The sequence below is a fragment of the Macaca thibetana genome, chromosome 2 (assembly GCF_024542745.1).
Source record: "Macaca thibetana thibetana isolate TM-01 chromosome 2, ASM2454274v1, whole genome shotgun sequence".
Lineage (NCBI taxonomy): Eukaryota > Metazoa > Chordata > Mammalia > Primates > Cercopithecidae > Macaca > Macaca thibetana.
The window spans coordinates 6,792,561-6,800,160 of record NC_065579.1 but is presented as its reverse complement, the minus strand read 5'-3'; positions in this window follow the sequence as shown (position 1 = coordinate 6,800,160).

Here is a 7,600-nt window from a genome sequence, read left to right as displayed (position 1 = left end):
ACAGGCATGAGCCACTGTGCCTGGCTGGGTGTTTGTTATTTTTAAATAATGCCTTCCTCTAAGACATTATTTATGAAGAAGTTCCACATTAAATAAAAAATCACATCACTTCAGTTGATTGTCATAAGCTATTACCTGACTCTGCAGTTTTTGGTATTGTTAAGCCAGTCCAAGTTTATCCATTTCTGTGTGGGCATTGCAAGGATCTTTGCCATGTACCTAACTCTGACACACACTTGATATCAACTTTTGTTCTTCAATTCCAAATGGAATTATTTAATAAACCACATAAATAGTAGGATGTTATAATTTGATAGTGACTTAGAGATCACCTAGTCTAACTTCCTAATTTTATAGATAAGGAAACTAAAGTGAGGAGTTAGATTGTCCAAGCTCACATGACAGTTTAAAGATAGTCTTAATGGAATTAAATATCCAGTTTTCTTGACATTCCCCAACTGGTAATTCCGTTTTAATCCTTGTTGTTGTGAAAGCATGAAATTTACAAATACAGAGGTCTGATCCTATATCAGTAATGGTTAGTTATACAGCTGTGGATAAAATTTTAAGTGTTATTATGGTGTCCCACCCAATGAATTGTGAGAGGTGGAGGGACAAGTTCCCATGACACCCAAGACTAATGGAGCTTTCTCTCTGTTGTGACTATATTCTGGAGATGGCCGACCATAGAGTTGACACCACTGAATAATGAGTATCATATAAATTCATGCTGAGTTTCTCCTTAAAGCTGTGCTTTTAGAAGGAGGTTATTCAACTAGGATAATTATGTAATATTGCATCACTGCAGGCTGTATTTTATGTTTAAGAATCCCACATAAAGGATAGCTGATTTGCAGGATGTTCTTTCGGAATCACGTAAGACAAAACTGTTCCAAGCTCCTATCAGTGAGTTCTTTTAGTTGCTTTCTTTCAGTAAGCAAATGATACTGATATATATTGCGAGTAAACACAGCCAGTTAACTTTCACATCGACAAGTTGGTAAGGTTAGGTTGTATAGCAATGTCCTGTCTGCTGTGGTTTGTTGCTATAAGGTTGATTAGTTTTGCCAGCTATTATAGGTCTTACATTTCTACTTTTTTCAAGAATAAATTATTTGAATAATAAAAGAGTGACTTTTCTAAATGTTGAGGCTTATTTAGAACATTATGATATTTGATGAAACACTTTAATCAGTACTATAACTGGATCCTTATTGCAGTAATGACTTAAAAAGTGAAATAACTTGGATTCCATGGTCGTTCAATGTGTAATTGTTACTCCATTATAGGCATTCTAACTTTTGATTCAATGCTCCTAATAACAGATACACTACACACACACATAAACACACATATATACACATGACTTAGTTCTATTATGAGCTTTAATGCTGGCTGTATTCACACATAAATAATGATATAATTTATTTCTGTGTTCATATGTATAAAACCACTATGAACATCTTTCCACATATAGAAAAAGTCCTTCAAAATAAGTGTTATGAATTGACTTAATCTGATGCACCCAATTAATTGGACACAATTTTATCTGCCAGTCAGTCCAAGTGCTGGAATTTTTTCAAGAATTTTCCTGAGTTATCTTTATGTTAACCTGCACAGCTCATGTTAGCTGTCAGTTCACAGTTATGCAGAGCTTTGCAATTCAGTTGTTTTCATATGACTTTAACTCAGAAGTCAAAAACATAGTCAGATATGACCATCAGGTCCATTTCAATTTGGCTACCTAATATTTTAAATTGATTTGAATTAAATGTCAACATTATAAAAATTGGGAGTTTTTAAATAAACCTTAGTTTTGTGACTTCTTTCACGCTGTCTCTGAATGGAACCATCAGCTGAAGGTTTTGATGAGATATGTGTTCACCAGGCCACCCTCATGATACATGTGACCTTCCTGCTCCTAGTAGTACCTTCAGTTTCTGATGCTTTTTCTAAAACTTTTTATCTACATGTCCCCAAGGTTTTTCAGTCTTACTTTTTTCTTTTCCTTCATGTTTTCCTTTGTTCAGGGCTTTGGCATTTGTTTCTTGAACTAGTTAGAAACTGATTTCCCTCCTTCTGATAACATTTGATAGCTTTCAAGGCCCATAACTTGATCTCCTGCTTTCAGAAGTAACTTTTAGTGTAGGTACAGAGGTGATAGAGAAAAATTCTTCATTTTCCCATAAAATAAACACTTAAAATTATATTTCAACGTAATATGATGCCATGACGATTATTTTTTAATAAAAATAATTTACCCACTTTATTGAGGTATGATTGACAGGTAAAAAGCTGTACATCTTTAATGTATACAACTCAGTGAGCTTGGGGATGTGTATACATACATAAAACCATCATCACCCTCAAGGCCTTAGACATACCCAAAATCTCCCAAAGCTCCTTCTCACCCTTTCTATTATTATTTGTGTGTGTGTGTGTGTGTGTTAAGAACACTTAACATAAGATCTACCTTTTCAGAAACTTCTAAGTATATTATTAACATAACATTAGCTACAGGCATTATGCTGTAGAATAGATCTTCAGAACTTATCTTGCATTAAGTGAAACTTTGTACCCTTTAACTGTCACCTGCCCATATTTCTCTTTCCCCCAGCCCCTGGCAATCACTATTCCAGTCTCTGCTTCTATGAGTTTGACTATTTTAGATTCCTCATGTAAGTAAGATCATACAGTATTTTACTGTAGTTTTAAAAAGTTTAGCTTATTTTTCTTAGTGTAATGTCCTCAGGGTCTATCCATGTTGTTGCCCATAGCCGAATCTCCTTCTTTGGTGAGGCTGAGTAACATTACATCTTACATATACCATATTTTCCATTATCCACTTATGTATTTGTCTGTTTTCACACTACTGATAAACACATACCCAAGGCTGGGAAGAAAAAGAAGTTTAATGGACTTACAATTCCACATGACCGGGGAGGCCTCATAATCACGGCGGAAGGCAAGGAGGAGCAAGTCATGTCTTACATGGATGGCAGCAGGCAAAGGGAGAGCTTGTGCAGGGAAAACTCTCATTTTTAAAAACCTCAGATCTCATGAGACTCATTCACTATCACAAGAATAGCATGGAAAAGAACTGCCCCCGTGATTCAATCACCTCCCACCAGGTTTCTCCTACAACATATGGGAATTGTGGGAGGTACAATTCAAGATGAAATATGGGCGGGGACACAGCCAAATCATATCATCCTGGCCCTGGCCCCTCCCAAATCTCATGTCCTCAAGTTTCAAAATCATTCATGCCTTCCCAAGTCCCCCAAAATCTTAACTCATGTCAGCATTAACTCAAAAGTCTACAGTTCAGTGTCTCATCTGAGATAAGGCAAGTCCCTTCTGCCTATGAGCCCATAAAATTAAAAGCAAGTTAGTTACTTCCTAGATACGATGGCAGTACAGGCATTGGGTAAATACAGCCATTCCAAATGGGAGATATTGGCCACAGAAAGGGACTACAGGCCCCATGCAAGTCTGAAATCCAGCAGGGCAGTCAAATCTTAAAGCTCTAAAATGATCTCCTTTGACTTCATGTCTCACATCCAGGTCACACTAATGCAAGAGGTGGGATCCCATGGTCCTGGGCAGCTCCACCCCTGTTGCTTTGCAGGGTACAGGCTCCCTCCCAGCTGCTTTGATGGGATGGCATTGAGTGTCTGCGGCTTTTCCAGGTGCACAGTGCAAGCTGTTGGTGGATCCACCATTCTGGAGTCTGGAGGACGGTGGCCCTCTTCTCACAGCTCCACTAGACGGTGCCCCAGGAGGGATTCTGTATGGGGGGCTCCAATCCCACATTTTCATTGCACACTGCCTAGCAGAGATTCTCCATGAGAGCCCCACCCCTGCAGGAAACTCCTGCCTGGACATCCAAGTGTTTCTATAGATCCTCTGAAATCTAGGAGAAGGTTCCCAAACCTCAATTCTTCACTTCTGTGCGCCGGCAGGCTTGGCACCACGTGGAAGCTGCCAAGGCTTGGGGCTTGCACTCTTTGAAGCCGTAGCCTGAGCTGCACTTTGGTCTACTTTTCTCATAGCTGGAGTAGCTGAGATGCAGGCACCAAGTCCCTAGACTGCACACAGCACAGGGACACTGGGCCTGGCCCACAAAACCATTTTTTCTTCCTAAGGCTCCAGGCCTATGATGGGAGGGGCTGCCATGCCCTGGAGACATTTTCCCCATTGTTTTGGGGTTTAACATTTAGCTCCTCGTTACTTCAGCGAATTTCTGCAGCCAGAAAAATGGCTTGAATTTCTTCTCAGAAAATAGGATTTTCTTTTCTACCACATTATCAGGCTGCAAGTTTTCCAAACTTTTATGCTGTTTCCCTTTTAAAACTGAATGCTTTTAACAGCACCCAAGTCATGTCTTGAATGCTTTGCAGATTAGAAATTTCTCCCACCACATACCCTAAATCATCTCTCTCAAGTTCAAAGTTCCACAAATCTCTAGGGCAGGGGCAAAATGCCACCAGCTACTTTGCTAAAACATGGCAAGAGTCACATTTGCTCCAGTTCCCAACAAGTTCCTCATCTCCATCTGAGACCACCTCAGCCGGGACCTTATTGTTCATATCATTATCAGCATATTGGTCAAACCTCATTCAAGTCTCTGAGGAGTTCCAAACTGTCCCACATTTTCCTGTCTTTTTCTGAACCCTCCAAACTGTTCCACCCTCTGCCTGTTACCCAGTTCTAAAGTTGCTTCCACATTTTCGGGTATCTTCTCAGCAGTGCCCCACTGTGCTGGCACCAATTTACTGTATTAGTCTGTTTTCATGCTGCTGATAAAGACATACCTGAGACTGGGAAAAAGAAAAAAAAAAGAGGTTTAATGGATTTACAGTTCCACATGGCTGGGGAGGACTAACAATCATGGCGGAAGGCAAGGAGGAGCAAATCATGTCTTACGTGGATGGCAGTAGGCAAAGAGAGAGCTTATGCAGGGAAAACGCTCATTTTTTAAAAACATCAGATCTCATGAGACTCATTCACTATCACAAGAATAGCATGGGAAAGACCCACCCCTGTGATTCAATCACCTCCCACCAGGTTTCTCCTACAACATACGGGAATTGTGGGAGGTACAATTCAAGATGTGATTTGGGGGGGGACACAGCCAAACCATATCAATTGATTTGACCGTGGCATTATTAAGTTGGTAAGACATACACAGAAGGCTCACAGCATTCAAAAGGACAGCAGCCCCTGCTGCCTGCCTCTTGCGCACTCTGGCCTCCTCACTCACTTCCTCTTCCCTTGAAGCTGAGCTGTGCCTGCCAGGACTCTCTTCTCACTGTCCTCTGTACTCACTGGGCATTCAGCAAGGTTTTCCCTCTGGCTCAAAATCTTTTTCCTTTCCTATCTCTCTTATTATTTATATCTGTATCTGGAGCCTAGGAAAGATCGATAAAAAGATGTTTCAAGCTTTTAAATGTTTTTCTTATCAATGCATTTGTCCTGGGTGTAATATTTCAATTTACAAATGGTCTAGAAGTCTTTCTCCATTGAAATGATCTCAGGCATTGGACTAAAAGAATAAAATAGATGCTAATATGAAATAAAGGACAAAAGAGACATTACAGGAGGAAATATTTTATGGCCAATATAATAGCGTATCAAACCACTTTTAGAATAACTAAGCATTTCTGTGAAAAACATAAAAGGTCAAACAGCATATCTTATAGTGCAGAAAGAAATCCATTCAATTTTAATATTGTTCTTGTTCTTGCACTATCCAATGTTACTTAGAGGACAAAATAACTGAGGTTAATAGATTTTATTATGTCACTGACCTAAGTGGTTGATAAAAATATGAATTTAAAGGAATAAGATGGATATTTCAAGCTTGTAACGACATGTCATCAATCTCTGAAATGGTTTTGCTTCCAGTTTGTCCTAATATGGTGGCAGTTGTATTTTTTTTAAGTTGCAATTCTGCATATTTTTCCATTAAGCAAGCAACTTTGAATTTCTGCATTACTTTAACCTCACAGTCATCATCACAAACAATAAATCCTTTTTCAGCACTGACCCCTTTAGAATCAGCTGTTACAGATGAGGCTTGCCAGACTCTGGAGGCAGGCAGAGGGGCTTGATTCTGACGTATAACTCATAGTCTGACTTCCACTCACTGGTTTCACTTCTCATTTAAACACTTGCTCATTCAAAACTTTCAGTAATCAGTGCTTGGGGCCAAACTAACTTTTTCATCATATTGCATTTGATTCTTTCATACTTTGTTATGTCATTCTATTTACACATTTACTTTCGCCTGTTTTCTCATTGAAAATGATGCCAACTGACTTAAGTAAACAAGATGTCGAAAAAGAAGCATTTACTCTCTTCAAATGTCATACAATATAAAATTACTGATCTCAACAACCATCTCATTGGGGACTTTTAATTTAACAGAAACAGTAACAGCTACAACAAACTAGTAAAAAGCAGGAATTTCTTTCAGGAACATTGAGATTCTCACAAGTTGAGGAGGCTATCTGTATTGTCAACCACCTCTTGACGATTTTTGCCATTCAACTGAGTTGAGATAGATTGCAGAGAATATTTGGTCCAGCATTGTAAAAGTGCCCTTTCCATTGCCAGGAAAGCCTGCCTCCCAGATGTTCCCCTTCTCCTGTGTTACCTCTTCAGGGAGATCTCTTTTTCTTGGCCAACAAATCTACAGCAGCACAACAGCTCACTCCATTCCCTTGCATTAATTTATTCTTTATCATATCATTGTTACATATCTATGACATGTTCATTGGTAGATTACCAACTTCACTAGACTATTAAATAGTTACTTTATTTTAACTGTTATTGCTAAAGTTATTTTATTTTAAAGCTATGTACACTGTGACTAAACCATTATGAATATCTAATCTACCACCATTCTTAAAGTCCCCATGCACATTTGTACAGGTATATACTGTTTAGTCCATCAAATACATTTGCACAAGGAGCCAGTTATAAAAAACTAATAAAACCGAGTTAAGCCAAGTAGTCAGTTAAAAAAAATTACACGTTATCTAACTTCAGTGTTCTATGTATTTCAATGCAAAGAAATTTAGTTTTTTTCCCCTCTCTTTTAGTGTCAAAAAGGTGAAGCCATGAGATTAGCAGGATGCAAGTAAGTGATTAAAGCAAGAGGCAGTCAGTTTAGATTTACACAAAATGACTCTAAAAGATTTTTTTACCCTTTGTCTTTAGCATGTAGATCTATAATAGACTTGTTATATAGAATGCCTAAAGTTGATCTGTAGATGCCACTGAGAAAGACACTTGGAAAAAAAAATCTTACTAATCCACATAACAAGAATAACCTTTTATTCACATTTTAAAGCATGCACATTTTCTTTCAGCAAAAGTATCAGTTAGGATGGAAATGCTAATTCACTTGTTTAAAAGTATGAAGAAGTAGCTCTCAACAAGTTACCGTTTGCTTCTTTAACCAAACTCCAGTGAGCACTTGTTGAATGCCATTTATTCTGCCACCTTCAGAAACATCAAAGGTCACCCCAAAGGCAATGGATGCCTCAAGGATTGAACAGGCCAGTAAGCGAGGAGAGATTATTGTTTCGTTTAT